We start from the raw sequence: 16,781 nt of genomic DNA on the forward strand, positions 1-16,781 counted from the left end.
CAGAGACTGCTGGGACAACATTAAATGCACAAACATTCGAAATATAGGGGTCCCAGAAGAAGAAGAGAAAAAGAAAGGGACTGAGAAAATATTTGAAGAGATTATAGTTGAAAACTTCCCTAATATAGGAAAGGAAATAGTTAATCAAGTCCAGGAAGCACAGAGAGTCCCACACAGGACAAATCCAAGGAGAAACACACCAAGACACATATTAATCAAACTATCAAAAATTAAATGCAAAGAAAAAATATTAAAAGCAGCAAGGGAAGAACAACAAATAACATACAAGGGAATCCCCATAAGGTTAACAGCTGATCTTTCAGCAGAAACTCTGCAAGCCAGAAGGGAGTGGCAGGACATATTGAAAGTGATGAAGGAGAAAAACCTACAATCAAGATTACTCTACCAGCAAGGATCTCATTCAGATTTGATGGAGAAATTAAAACTTTTACAGACAAGCAAAAGTTAAGAGAATTCAGCACCACCAAACCAGCTTTACAACAAATGCTAAAGGAACTTCTCTAGGCAGGAAACACAAGAGAAGGAAAAGACCTACAATAGCAAACCCAAAACAATTAAGAAAATGGTAATAGGAACATACATATAGATAAGTACCTTAAATGTAAATGGATTAAATGCTCCAACCAAAAGACATAGACTGGATGAATGGATACAAAAACAAGACCTGTATATATGCTGTCTGCAAGAGACCCACTTCAGACCTAGGGACACATACAGACTGAAAGTGAGGGGATGGAAAAAGATATTCCATGCAAATGGAAATCAAAAGAAAGCTGGAGTAGCAATTCTCATATCAGACAAAATGGACTTTAAAATAAAGACTATTACAAGAGACAAAGAAGGACACTACATAGTGATCAAGGGATTGATCCAAGAAGAAGATATAACAATTGTAAATATTTATGCGCCCAACATAGGAGCACCTCAATACATAAGGCAAATACTAACAGCCATAAAAGGGGAAATCGACAGTAACACAATCATAGTAGGAGACTTTAACACCCCACTTTCACCAATGGACAGATCATGCAAAATGAAAATAAACAAGGAAACACAAGTTTTAAATGATACGTTAAATAAGATGGACTTAGTTGATATTTATAGGACATTCCATCCAAAAAACAACAGAATACACTTTCTTCTCAAGTGCTTATGGAACATTCTCCAGGATAGATCATATCTTGGGTCACAAATAAAGCCTTGGTAAATTTAAGAAAATTGAAATCGTATCAAGTATCTTTTCCGACCACAACACTATGAGACTAGATATCAATTACAGGAAAAAATATGTAAAAAATACAAACACATGGAGGCTAAACAATACACTACTTAACAACCAAGAAATCACTGAAGAAATCAAAGAGGAAATCAAAAACTACCTAGAAACAAATGACAATGAAAACACAAACTAAAACGTATGAGATGCAGCAAAACCAGTTCCAAGAGGAAAGTTTATAGCAATATAATCCTACCTTAAGAAACAAGAAACTTCTCAAATACACAACCTAACCTTATACCTAAAGCAATTAGAGAAAGAAGAACAAAAAAACTCCAAAGTTAGCAGAAGGAAAGAAATCATAAAGATGAGAGCAGAAATAAATGGAAAAGAAATGAAGGAAACAACAGCAAAGATCAATTAAACTAAAAGCTGGTTCTTTGAGAAGATAAACAAAATTGATAAACCATTAACCAGACTCATCAAGAAAAAAAGGGGAGAAGACTCAAATCAACAGAATTAGAAATGAAAAGGAGAAGTAACAACTGACACTGCAGAAATACAAAGGACCATGAGAGATTACTACAAGTAACTCTATGCCAATAAAATGGACAACCTGGAAGAAATGGACAAATTCTTAGAAATGCACAACCTTCCAAGACTGAACCAGGAAGAAATAGAAAATATGAACAGACCAATCACAAGCACTGAAATTGAAACTGTGATTAAAAATCTTCCAACAAACAAAAGTCCAGGACCAGATGGCTTCACAGGCAAATTCTATCAAACATTTAGAGAAGAGCTAACACCTATCCTTCTCAAACTCTTCCAAAATATAGCAGAGCAAGGAACACTCCCAAACTCATTCTATGACGCCACCATCACCCTGATACCAAAACCAGACAAAGATGTCACAAAGCAAGAAAACTACAGGCCAATATCATTGATGAACATAGATGCAAAAATCCTCAACAAAACACTAGCAAACAGAATCCAACAGCACATTAAAAGGATCATACACCATGATCAAGTGGGGTTTATCCCAGGAATGTAAGGATTCTTCAATATACGCAAATCAATCAATGTGATACACCATATTAACAAACTGAAGGAGAAAAATCATATGATCATCTCAGTAGATGCAAAGAAAGCTTTTGAAAAAATTCAACACCCATTTATGATAAAAACCCTCCAGAAGGTAGGCATAGAGGGAACTTTCCTCAACATAATAAAGGCCATATATGAAAAACCCACAGCCAACATCGTCCTCAATGGTGAAAAACTGAAACCATCTTCATTAAGATCAGGAACAAGACAAGGTTGCCCACTCTCACCACTATTATTCAACATAGTTTTGGAAGTTTTAGCCACAGCTATCAGAGAAGAAAAAGAAATAAAAAGAATCCAAATCGGAAAAGAAGAAGTAAGCTGTCACTGTTTGCAGATGACATGATACTATACACAGAGAATCCTAAAGATGTTACCAGAAAACTACTAGAGCTAATCAATGAATTTGGTAAAGTAGCAGGATACAAAATTAATGCACAGAAATCTCTAGCATTCCTATACACTATGATGAAAAATCTGAAAGTGAAATTAAGAAAACACTCCTATTCACCATTGCAAAAAAAGAATAAAATATCTAGGAATAAACCTACCTAAGGAGACAAAAGACCTGTGTGCAGAAAATTATAAGACACTGATGAAAGAAATTAAAGATGATACAAATAGATGGAGAGATATACCATGTTCTTGGATTGGAAGAATCAACATTGTGAAAATGTCTCTACTACCCAAAGCAATCTACAGATTCAATGCAATCCCTATCAAACTACCAATGGCATTTTTCACAGAACTAGAACAAAAGATTTCACAATTTGTATGGAAACACAAAAGACCCTGAATAGCCAAAGCAATCTTGAGAAAGAAAAACGGAGCTGGAGGAATCAGGCTCCTTGACTTCAGACTATACTACAAAGCTACAGTAATCAAGACAGTATGGTACTGGCAAAAAAACAGAAATATAGATCAATGGAACAGGATAGAAAGCCCAGAGATAAACCCACGCACCTATGGTCACCTTATCTTTGATAAAGGAGTCAAGAATATACAGTGGACAAAAGACAGCCTCTTCAATAAGTGGTGCTGGGAAAACTGGACAGGTACATGTAAAAGTATGAAATTAGAACACTCCCTAACACCATACACAAAAATTAACTTAAAATGGATTAAAGACCTAAATGTAAGGCCAGACACTATCAACTCTTAGAGAAAAACATAGGCAGAAAACTCTATGACATAAATCAAAGCAAGATCCTTTTTGACCCACCTCCTAGGGAAATGGAAATAAAAAAATAATAAACAAATGGGACCTAATGAAACTTAAAAGCTTTTGCACAGCAAAGGAAACCATAAACAAGATGAAAAGACAGCCCTCAGAATGGGAGAAAATATTTGCAAATGAAGCAACTGACAAAGGATTAATCTCCAAAATTTACAAGCAGCTCATGCAGCTCAATATCAAAAAAACACACAACCCAATCCAAAAATGGGCAGAAGACCTAAATAGACATTTCTCCAAAGAAGATATACAGATTGCCAACAAACACATGAAGGAATGCTCAACATCATTAATCATTAGAGAAATGCAAATCAAAACTACAATGAGATATTATCTCACACCGGTCAGAATGGCCATCATCAAAAAATCTAGAAACAATAAATGCTTGAGAGGGTGTGGAGAAAACGGAACCCTCTTGTACTGTTGGTGGGAATGTAAATTGATACAGCCACTATAGAAGACAGTATGGAGGTTCCTTAAAAAACTAAAAATAGAACTACCATACAACGCAGCAATCCCACTACTGGGCATATACACTGAGAAAACCATAATTCAAAAAGAGTCATGTACCAAAATGTTCACTGCAGCTCATTTACAATAGCCAGGACATGGAAGCAACCTAAGTGTTCATCAACAGATGAATGGATAAAGAAGATGTGGCATATATATACAATGGAATATTACTCAGCCATAAAAAGAAAAAAAATTGAGTTAATTGTAGTGAGGTGGATGGACCTAGAGTCTGTCATGCAGAGTGAAGTAAGTCAGAAAGAGAAAAACAAATACCGTATGCTAACACATATATATGGAATCTAAGAAAAAAAAATTTTTTTAAAGGTCATGAAGAACCTAGGGGCAAGACAGGAATAAAGACACAGACCTACTAGAGAATGGACTTGAGGATATGGGGAGGGGAAGGGTAAGCTGTGACAAAGTAAGAGAGTGGCATGGACATATATACACTACCAAACTTAGGGTGGATAGCTAGTGGGAAGCAGCTGCATAGCACAGGGAGATCAGCTCGGTGCTTTGTGACCACCTAGAGGGGTGGGATAGGAAGGGTAGGGGGGAGGGAGATGCAAGAGGGGAGAGATATGAGAACATATGTATAACTGATTCACTTTGTTATAAAGCAGAAACTAATATACCATTGTAAAGCAATTATATTCCAATAAAGATGTTAAAAAAAAAAAAAAAAAAGAAAGCCTTGGGGAAAAAAAAGAGTTTAGTGAAAGAGTGCTTACCAATGTGCGACCAGGGTCCAAACAACAGCAGGGGATGACGGAGCAGCAGGGGTCAAGCCAAAACTGCCAGCCCCAGACCTGCACCGCCTCTGTCCAGGCTGAAGGGACTGACGCACCGCTGGCCCCACTACCTTCCTGCATCTCCTATCCACTAACCAGGGGAAACCAATGCACCAGACATGTCTGAGCCCGTCCTAGAAATCAGCCCCAGGCTCAGGGCAGGGGAGCATGGGGAGAGTGGATGTGGGAGGGAAGACCCAGAATCTCCAGTTCATCTCGTCAGCATAACTAGTGACCACTGACCCACGTCGGGGATTCAGTTTATTCCCAGACACCAGTGACCCAGAACTCAGATGCCATTCAGACTTTGTCCTCCCAAGAGCCAACTTTTCAAACTGCAGGTTAGCTTTGTTCAGTTCTGCCTGTCATTACCTTTCTCTGTTAAAGCTGCATTTGTACCATACCTTTAATGTTTTACTGAATTTTCCATTATTCATTTTGAAAAATGAAAACGTTTGTAATATAAAGAATGATAGTACAGATACTACAGATTGTAAGCATAAGGCTTACAATTTTATATTATATATATTATACATATATTATATAATTTTATATTATTGAAATGAAAATGGAAATCATTAGATGTGCTCATTAGAAGCCAATTTTAGGTTTCAAACAAAAGGGTAGTGCGAAGGAAAAGAATAAAATTAAAGAATTTGTATGAGATGCACAAAACTAATGCCAATAATATGTGTCTAAAAGGAAAGATGTAATTAGAGATTTTAGAATAATTAGGGGTTTTCGGCAAACAAATTTCCTTCCCTCTATCATTTAACCTTTATAAATGTTTTCCAAGAAAACATTTCCTATGATATCCAGTAGGAGGGTAGCCTCTTATTTTGAGGAACTTTCATAATTATTGACTTTTCAGAGTTCTTTTGCCATGGGCACATACACATAGACCAGCACTGTTCAGAGAACCCGCTGCAGTGATGGGAATGTCCCACATCTCTGCTGCCCTGTGTGGTCACCAGGAGCTGCACACGGCCATTGAGCAGCGGAAGTGTGACTAGCGCAAATGAGGTACTGAATCCTTAATATTACTTCATTTTTATTAATTTATATTTAAATAACCACCTATGGCTGGTAGCTGCCATATTGGACAGTGGAATAATTGATGCATTGGGGGACTTTACCCTACACACATGTGGGGATTAAATATTCTACTTTACACATATGAACACACACATTCAGATAGTCCGATGAGACAGAAAACTAGAGCCTAATCACTGATACCTGTAGATACCACTCACCTCTAAAGTTATAACTATTCAACAACTGATTATTGAGCCCAAATACACGCCCAGCACTGGGATGAAGGGCTAAGCGGATGAACACAGTTCCTGATCGTGACGTTGCCTCTTACCTGACAACATGAGCAGGTGTTTATTTGGGATTAGATATGAGAGAGCATAGTAAACAGTTCCACGCAACGTGGCAAGGGCTCTGATGGGAAAACTGAAGGCCACGGAAGCCGGGCAGGAGGCCCCACCTTGTCCCGGGAGAGCAGGGATTTTTGGATGTGATGCAGGGTGACCACACACCCAACTGCCAGGACGGTCCTGGTGACACCTGTTATAGCAGCACAATGAACACTTGTGCATTTCTACTCGCAGACTATACGTTACACTTTGGACTATAAATTACCCAGTCAGCCCAGAGAGGCCGGTGGGACGTCTTTCTTCCCCTGGAAAAGTGCAGGCTTCTGAAGGGCCTGGCAAAGTTTTTACACTTCTTTATGTTCCTTGCAACAGCTGGTGCAGCTCTGGGGTGTAAGTAGCCATAACTACATAGGTGATTTTACAATAATCAATGTAGTGCCCCTATGGGCCAGGTAATCACATCGTCACTTCCACACCTACGTCATGGAGCATCACCGCCTCTTAAAGGTGAGGGTTGGGGGGCAGACAGGGGAAGCAATTGCTCGAGTTCAGCCAGGTGGTACCCGGCACCGCTGGACCCTGTCCTAGCATCTCACGCTGCCTCTCACATCCATTTCCCCCACGGCAGCCCTGAAGGTCTCTGCCTGTCTGTCAAACATTTACCCACCTGTCACCTCTGTGGAGCTTTGGACAGAGGAGAGTCTAGAGGTTCTGAGGGGTCATCAGTCTTTTCTGCCCACATCACGGCTCTCCCAACAGCCTTGCTCCTCAGGACAGGGTGTTCGCATCTTGGCTTACAATCAGGAGCCTCCTTTGGGATAATTTCACGTTCCTTGCCATGCGCCTGGGAAAAGCCCAGGAAACCCTGGGGGTCTCCCCACTCCAGACACTAGACAGAGTGACTCACACGGACCCCACTGCCTTCCGTCTCCCACCCCCACCCCCAGGGCCCCTGAGCGCCCAAAGGAGTATTTCCATCCTGGCCTTATCTTATAAGGTTGTTCTCATTCTTATACCCCTATTGGTGTTTAGAGGTCTTTCCATGATATGAAGTGTTTGTTTTTTTAAAAGATTGTATTTAACTTTAAATCTAATGTAAATTTAAATAGCCTTATCCCTTGGGGCTGCCATATTGGGCAGTGAAGATTTAGCCCATCTCCCTAGCTGTGATGTTCACACTTGTCCTAAGAAAATCTCATACATTTTCATGGAAAGAAGTTAGCAGTTAACAAGTTAATCTTACTCTAGCACTGTGCTGAGTGCTGTCTAGAGGTTATCGCATTGAGTCTTCATGATAAAGAAGGTGAGGTTTGCTAAGAACACCCAGCTTGTTAGGGGCAGAGGAAGGACTTGAACCACACATGTTGATTTTTTTTTTTTTTTTTTTTTTTTGGTGGTACGCGGGCCTCTCACTGTTGTGGCCTCTCCCGTTGCGGAGCGCAGACTCCGGATGCGCAGGCTCAGTGGCCATGGCTCACGGGCCCAGCCGCTCCGTGGCATGTGGGATCTTCCCGGACCGGGGCACGAACCCGTGTCCCCTGCATCGGCAGGCGGACTCTCAACCACTGCGCCACCAGGGAAGCCCAACACATGTTGATTTTTAAAAGCTAGGTTCTCTCTTCCCGTTTTCCCAGAGCTGGAGCATCAAGCAGCCTTTAAGAGAGACACTGTAAGTGTAGCTTTAGGGTCAGGCAGATCTTGGTTCAAGTTCCAGCTCAACAAATAGTTTGCCTGTGGCCTTGGAGCACTTAGGTTAGTTACCTAGACTCTCTTTCATTTGCAAAGTGGAGATAATAATAGTAGCTTCATTACATATTATATATGTGATATAGCATTCTGTATTTCATGGTATAATATCATATGTACAGAACACAGTAACAATTAATATCATTGTTAGTTGTAAGTAAAAATTCATTTCAAATCATTCTTTCTTTTTTTGAAAAATAAATTTGTCTATTTACGGCTGCATTGAGTCTTCGTTGCTGTGCGCGGGCTTTCTCTAGTTGCGGTGAGCCGGGGCTATTCTTGGTTGTGGTGCACGGGCTGCTCTTGTTGAGGAGCATGGGCTCTAGAGAGCTCTCCCGGAGAGCGGGCTTCAGTAGTTGTGGCTCACAGGCTCTAGAGCGCAGGCTCAGTAGTTGTGGCGCACGGGCTTAGTCGCTCTGTGGCATGTGGGATCTTCCCGGACCAGGGATCAAACCCATGTCCCCTGCATTGGCAGGTGGATTCCTAACCACTGTGCCACGAGGGAAGCCCGCAAATCATTGTTTAAGTTAGTCACTAAAGCAGAATCCCAAAGACCTCTACCCAGGCACATGTTCTTAGACTTATTTGAGATAATAATTAAGATGAAAGCATAACACGATATCTCTTATTTTTTAAATCTCAGACAAGGGGGAAAATAAAACCTCTTATTCAGTCTAGCATTTTTTTTTCAGTTATTTTAAATGGATGAGTTAGGGATTGTTTGGTTTTGCCTGCCGTATCATGAGCAAAGAGAGTACGATTTCAACAACTACCTGAAACAGAGGCAAACATCCTCCTGTGTGCCAGCCCCTGGCTCGTCCCGAGGAGATGGTCTGTCTCTCAGAGCAGGAGGTCATCGGAGCCATGGCAGTCGCCCGGGTCCACTTAAAACTATGTGACCTCAGAGTCCTGAATCGCTCCCAGTTTTCCAGTTCTTTCCCAGTGGAGAAATCCTGAAGGGAGGGGAAAATACCATACTTTAAAGATGAGTCTTTCAAACCCTTTGCCCTGAGAGCCACAGATGCAAGCACATAATTTTAAAAAAATATTTGGCACCGTGTTGACAGTCTGTCAAATATCAGATGGTACCAATATTTTATATTGATTGTATTATTTTTTCCAGAGGAGTGTATCACAGTTAGCCAGGTACACATTCATTATGGTATAATGGTATAAATTAATCTTCTCGACTACGATATTAAATTCTAAAGAACTGCTGACTGCTTCTTCGGGAAGCCAGGAATGTTTCTCATAGGAAGGTTTTCTAAACTCAAGACAGATTTTTCACTGTTCACGTCAGGCAGTTACGTTCACGGGGCAAGAATTAAACAGCCAGTGATGCCTTTAGGCTGCCAGACAGCGTTTATAACTTGATGCAACTGTGGGGACAGGGGGATGTTGGCGAGGGTGGCCAGGGAGCGGGCCCGAGCTGTGCGGTCCCAAAACCCAAATTTCTCCTTTGTCAGTTTCAGAGTGATTGGCTGACTCATGTGGGAAATCCAGTTTCCCCCAGAACCTCAAAGATTTCAAAGATCTGATTGATTCAGAGCAAAGCAATGCTCTGCAGCCTCGTTAGAGATCAGGCTTAACTTCGTGGAATACATATGATAAGGTGGGCAATGAATGGAGTCCATGTTTCACACTACAAGTAGAATCACGGGTAGTGGTGGGAGGGAGGGCTGAGCAGGGCCGAGCCTCCGATGCTTGAGAAGGAGGCTAATGTCCCTTTCATTCCCCCCATAGCGTCCACGCAGGGCAGGTGCCGTGTCTGGTGCTCTTAGACCCAATTCCGGCTTCCCCTGCCGAGCACCTTTCTGAGTGGAGACGTTTGTCTTCTCTGCACAGCGAAATCAACATCTGAATGTAAAACCAGTGTTGTTGCAATTCTGATTCAGCTGCTAGGGTTCCTCCTGAAGCCTGAACCCTGGAAGAGTAAATGGTCTGTGGCCACGACAAAATGACAAGTGGCAAAGAAAGATCTATTCCTAACCCAACAAAGAGTGGTCCGAGCAGCGGAGGACGTTTTGCTGATGGGACTTAAATGTAACACATTTCAACCTGAAAAGTTTTTCAACTTACTGCCGAGACTGGGTGCAGTCATTTAGCAGAAAGGCTAGGAAAACGCACAGCATTTGTCTTGTCGAGATGGATTGTCAGCTGGGGCCGGGCCTTTGGTAAGAGATCAGTACAATATACGGGGAGTCAGCTTCTCAGAGCAGAACTGGTCAAGCACTTTCAAGCTATAGCCAAAGGTAGGATCTGCTAACTCTCATTACTGCTGGGACTTTGCTGTTGGAGGGGAGCTTCCAGAACTACTGCCCTGTTAAAAGGCAAAGGTGTTCCTAGTGATGGGGAGGGAGACAGCATTGAGGAGAGAAACCAGCAAATGGCAGGGGACCCCTTGGTGGTACGTAATGAAACCCTCATCTCCTGAAGACGAAGGACAGACAGGGAAGCACCAAGGCCAAGGCTTCGTCGTAGGAATAGCAGAGCTTCCGACGGTGAGTTCTCAGCCTGGCAGGTCCCTGTTGTGGTAGCCGAGCTCCAGGAGTGAAGAAGGACAGTGAGACCTGGAGTGGGAAATGTCTGGTGGATGCAGTCAGGAATTTTGAGTTTCAGATTCTCTTGAACCCTTAGGCCTGCAGAAGTGACCCACTTCTCCTTATTGGAAGATTGCCCACCCTCGTTTGGGGATCATACAGGGGGCCGAGGATGAGGCAGTTTCCTTCTGAGACAAGGCTTGCCGCCCGCCCACTCAGGATCAGGCCCCACCTTGTCCCAGCAACCAGACTGACAGCAAAGGTCAAATCCTAGAACCCCCAGCGGGCATGTGCTGAGCCTGCTAAGGAAACAGAAGGGTGAACATCAAGTGCCTGCACTCTGAAATGCCCTTCATGACTCCACACTAAAAAATAGACCTTAGCCTTCTCCACGTGTGATGTATGTGGAGGCTTCCTGCTCTTTTCACGCGGAAAACGGAAGGTATGTTGTATTTTCCATCTAACCTGCCCCTCCCCCCCAAAAAATAACAAACAGTAATAAATTTTGTAAGAAATTATAAAAGATCGGAACATATGACAAATTTCTTTGGTATTGCTCCGTTTAGTAGCCAGTGAATAGAATTTATGGAAAGGAGTTTTGGAAAACTCTGAAGCAAATTTCCACAAAATAAAAGTAGAAAAGTATTTCTTTATTTTAAAGTATGACCCCGAATTGCTAAAGGGTACATTCTTTACTTCGAAGTTATAAAATAAACAATCTCTTGGTTCACTCAGAACCAGAAGCTAATATACAGAAGCAAATCACTAAAAATTAATGTACTTGTACATATTTAAAGCTCTTCAAAATATTTCAAGCTGTGAAAATATTGATAAGGAACAGCATTGAAACAGGCCCTAGCCTGCCTGAGATTGGGTCTAGCATCACAAATTGTTTAAACTGTTTGAAATAGAAGAACTTTATGTAGGAAACAAAAAAATATAAGCATATTAATTGCACAACACTACTTTTGTTCAATCGAAATGTCCTATGTGGACATAGTATTTGGCTAAAAATTAAATTTTCCTTATATTTAATGTTTGGAAATTTGGGGAAGGTCAGGGTTAAAAAGTATTCTCCTACTAGCTACCAGACAAAATTGAAGAAACTTAACCATTGTCCCTGACAGATTTTATCTATTTAAGAAATAATAATTGTAGTTCTAGTAAACTTGTTCCTCTATTTTTAGCAGTCTACCCATTTTACCATCTCAGTAAACCCCCTTTTTTTAAAAAAGAGTCATTCCAGGCATATGTGTACATTTTTATTAGATCTCTAAACAACACCAAGAAAAATTAATTCATTGCATGCATATTATTATGCATAAATATTAAAAGCAAGTCCCCCAATAAGGAAATACTGAGTACTCTGCTATTAAAATGAACCAGTTGCCCACAATTAATCTAGGATATTTTTTGTTCTTATAAACTTTTTTCTAATGTTAACAGAGAGTTGAGAGAACTTAAAAATGCCTTTATTTAGTCTTAAGAGGAATTTCATTTTCCTTTACTGAAATGCTGTCATTCATACTCAATAAAATGCTGACTTCTTTATTTTTATAAGCTTATCACACGAAATGTCAGATTTAACACATCGTGATTGCAGGATATCAGGAGGGTGGGTGATTAGGCAAAGAACTCAGAACTTTCTCTAAAATTAGCGCACACAGCTTGCCTTAAAAACTTCCTTCTTCGGAGGACTTCTATTTTCAGCCAAGAACCAGATTCGTTCTCCTACCTGAAACAACTAAAAACTAAGATAAAGTATATGAAACAATGGTTTTTATCTATCAGACGGCAGCCAGCACAAACCTGATCCCTGAGAAATGAGAAACGAATGAGGTGACCCCACTTCTGCCCTGACCGACCACCTCGAGAGAGTTTGGGACTGCAGCAACCCAGAATCGCTCAGCAATCTCTTCGATTTGGGGGGATGGAGCTGGGACCTGGGGAGGCCCTGGCAGGCAGAGGACAGGAGAGAGCGCCCTGGGGGATTCTCAGTTGAGTGTTGATCAGTCGTCACCCCCCCCCCCCCCCCCCCGGGAAGCAGCCCCCAGATGAAGCAGAGGGAACACATCCTGACTCTCAGGGGTAGGAGAAGCTCACTTTTCCTGCCAGTCAGGGAGTAAAACCTCATAAAGCCGGGGGCATCAGGGAGAATACTCAGAAGGGTATTTGGCTCACAAAGCTTGAAACTGAAACTTGAAAAGATCAAATTGTATGTAGAACAAAGCTCAAGAATATTCTAGGAATACAAAATATTCTGAGAAGGAGCACCCATGAGGTTAAGTTTCACAATACCTGGCATCCCGGTGAAATCTTACCAGGCATGCAAGGAAGCAGGAGAGTGCATCCACATAGGTCAGTCCATTCATGCAAACAGACCAAGAAATGATGTAAATGATAGAACTAGCAGGCAAAGACGTTAACATGTTCTTATATCTATATTCCCTACATTGAAAAGGTAGAGGAAATGTTAAGTAGAGATACAGATGATATAAAATAGTCCCAATTGAAATTCTAGGTAAAAAAATACAATACCTGAGATGAAAAGTACACTGAATGGGATAAACAGTAGGTTAGACACCATGGAAGAAAAGACATAGAAATAACAACTGTCCAAAATGATGAAACACAGAAAAAATACTGCGAATAAATAGAGCAGCTGTGAGCTGTGGACCAACTTCAAGTGTCCTAATACATGGGTAATTCCAGTCCCTTTAGAAGAGGGCACAGAAAAAAATATTTGGAAAAATAATGTCTTAAAATTTTCCTGATTTCATGAAAACTGTAAACCCACAGATCCGAAAGCTCAGTGAAACTCAAGCATAAGGACCATGATGCAAATTAGACCAACACACACTATAATCAAATGGCTTAAAACCCGTGACTTTAAAAAAGGACTTCTTCAGGTTTTTAAAATTTATATTTACATTACAACCGCGCTCCCTTGGCGCTAACATCTTTACCTGAATACCTTATAAATTTTGTATGCGTGAAATAAAGTCTGTTAATATCCTTTCATATAGCAACTATTAATTTATAAATTTAGGGGAGGGAGAGGCTGAAAAAGAAACTTGAACTAGATTATCATCAAGCTATTCATTTGGGCCAGGCCTACATAAATCTGCATCTGAATCCCATCGTTGTTTGGTGGTGATTTTTTGTGGGTTGGGATTTTGGGTTTGCTTATGGTTTGTTGATTTAAAAAAAAAAAAAACAAAAACAGAGGAGCAACGTGGATGTTTATTTTACCCAAGTAAAATCAAAATGAAAAATTGAGGGTGATTGGTGAATTTAGAGAAAAAAAATCCAAGTAGTAAAGAGACAGGAATTCACAAGGTGACTTACAAACTGAGGTCTGCCCAGATACTAGGGAATGGTTTCTGATGATACCAATTTACTCATAAATCTGCGTAACTATTTCTGACATTATGTGGTTAAATAAGAAAAGGACAGAATGCAGCTAATGTGAAAACTGTAATAATTATAGCAATAATTGAATGCATCCTGTATGGCAAATCCTTTTTGTACATTATCATGTTAAATCCTTAATTACAAACATGTCATGTATGAGCTACGAGTTACTAGTTAACAGTCCCATTATTACAGAAGTAATGACTGAGGTTTTGAGAAGTGACCATATGTGCCACAATTTAAGCCACACAGAGTATGAAGTAACATCAAACACAAGGCACCCGACAAGGAAGGCAGTGCCCATCTTCCCAATGAGAAGATGTAAACCTCACAAGACTGGCTCGTTTCCATCTTTTAGGACACATTCCTGAAGGTCCCAAATCCACAGAGAGTCTCCCTGACAAGCTTATATTATTGGTACCTCCCCATCACCCACAGGAATTTTTTTCAGAGTTCTCCATAATTTTAAATTATTTCTGTATACGTTCACTTGCTTATTGTCTCCTTGGGCTTAAGCCTGATGAGGAAAGAGACAGTGCTTTCTTGTTTTGTTTTTGTTTTTGTTTTGCGGTACGCGGGCCTCTCACTGTTGTGGCCTCTCCCGCTGCGGAGCACAGGCTCCGGACACGCAGGCTCAGCGGCCATGGCTCACAACCCAGCCGCTCCACGGCATGTGGGATCCTCCCAGACCGGGGCACGAACCCGTATCTGCTGCATCAGCAGGCGGACTCTCAACCACTGCGCCACCAGGGAAGCCCGACAGTGCTTTCTTTATTTACCACTCACCACTGTACACTAGTACTGCTTCTGCTACCGTGACAACAGTAACAATACTACAGCACTAGATTGAGTACCACATAAGTACTGCTGTATTTACACAGTCCAGAAAAAAGATGAAGGATGGAGATGAAGTGGAACATGTTAATTTTTGTCACTTTGATGAAAACAGTAATAAAATGTCATAATACATTTATTGTTACAAGAAGAGCAAGACAATGTAAATTTAAAACAATTTCAATTACCATTCAAGCATGCTCTTTAGCAGTCTTTCCATTAGAAATAGATTATTTCAATAGAAATGGTCACTTGCATTAGAAGTAGCCAGTTTCTGAACTTATCTATGAAACAGAAAGACTCACAGACAGAGGGAACAGACTTGCGGTTGCCAAGGGTGAGGTTAGGGGAGGGATGGACTTGGAGTTTGGGATTAACAGACTATTATATATAGAATGGATAAACAACGTCCTATTTTACAATACAGGGAACTATATTCAATATCCTGTGATAAACCACATGGAAAAGAATATGAAAAAGAATATATATGTATAACTGATCACTTTGCTGTGCAGCAGAAATTAACACAACACTGCAAATCAACTACACTTGAATAAAATTTTTTTTAAAAAAGTAGCCGTTTTCAATACATGAAGCTCCGTTTTTTGTCCAAGGAAACTTTATTGGCTAATGTTGCAAAAGAGATGTAACTAAATAAACATCCACTTCATGTTTTCTAAGAAGCCTATGCAGTGTTTTGAAAGTAATTAAAATTCTTGTGGCTTTTGGATATTTGATATCATCAAGCCAATGATCTCCTCACCCTTATTTTCCTAATTCTCCCATTCCGATCATCATTCTGGTCACCAACTGCCTTAGGGTTCCATTTAATGAAGTACAGGGCTCCAGAAGTATTTAACTTAAAACATATGGAATGCACACACCCAGAAGCAATTAAATCAATGGGAAATTCAGAATGCACTCCATTCCCTATACCTCGGAGCTCCAAAAATGTAAATTAGTCACACCCATCTAAGACAAACTGGATGCTTGGAATGGGACGTTTTTAGAAAAACCATCACAGAAGAGTTTCCTTAAAGTAACAGATTTGTGCAAAGAAAATGAACAGTATAAATAGCTTTTTCCTTTCTAAAGCACAGTAAATTAAGAGTATTAACCCTAGTTTTCCAAAAGAGATGGAATCACACTCAGTAAATTCCTTCTACAATTCTACCAAAAGCCATTACTGCTTCTGTAGTTTAAGTGATAACTTCTTAAGCTAAAAGAATTTTATTCCTTAACATCTAACTTTATTTATTTATTTTTTGCGGTGCGCAGGCCTCTCACTGCTGCAGCCTCTCCTGTTGCGGAGCATAGGCTCCGGACGCGCAGGCTCAGCGGCCATGGCTTACGGGCCCAGCTGCTCTGTGGCATATGGGATCCTCCCGGACCGGGGCACGAACCCGTGTCCCCTGCATCGGCAGGCGGACTCTCAACCACTGCGCCACCAGGGAAGCCCCTAACTTACTTTAGATAACATAGAACACTGAGGAAAATATTGTGATTTTATTGTTTATCACCCGAGCCTGGTTTTGAATCTTTGCTCTCTTGCAAAATTAAGGTGAGTTTCATTTATAGGATTTTTAATGATATTAAAGCAAATGAAAGACCTTCAGGGAATGTGGGATCTTATCGAGAACCATGATGGCCATCTTGTTACTTGGATCACTCGGTTAAAATCCTGCCGGGTCTGTTTGTTTCTGTCCCACCTGGAATCTCAACTCAGGCCATCTGAGATGTTCACCTTCCCTGATCGTTTGTCGCCTAGATCCTTAAACAAAACACCTCGGTAGGGAGTGTTTCTTTGCTCCCCTCCAAACCAAGTTAACCCCTCTGGCAAAGAAGCTGTGTCCTCACTCCCTGCCTCGCCCTGTCCTGGAAGAACCTCCGCCACCAATGGTCTGGAGGGAGGTGGGAGAGGAGGGGCAGCAGCCCCTGGCTAAGATGCCACAGACTTTCACTGTTCTCACCAAAGTTTCAGTT

At 41.0% G+C, this 16,781-nt stretch overlaps 1 long non-coding RNA gene across 1 annotated transcript in view; it reads right to left on the reverse strand.

Moving 5' to 3' along the window:
• LOC131742052 (uncharacterized) overlaps positions 1-16,781 on the reverse strand; it is a 212,774-nt gene that overhangs the window by 37,756 nt on the left and 158,237 nt on the right. The window contains exon 3 of the long non-coding RNA XR_010837089.1: positions 8,784-8,963. This is a non-coding gene — a long non-coding RNA (uncharacterized lncRNA). The remainder of the gene's footprint in view (positions 1-8,783; positions 8,964-16,781) is intronic.

The sequence above is a fragment of the Kogia breviceps genome, chromosome 15 (genome assembly GCF_026419965.1).
Source record: "Kogia breviceps isolate mKogBre1 chromosome 15, mKogBre1 haplotype 1, whole genome shotgun sequence".
NCBI classification, from domain to species: Eukaryota; Metazoa; Chordata; class Mammalia; order Artiodactyla; family Physeteridae; genus Kogia; species Kogia breviceps.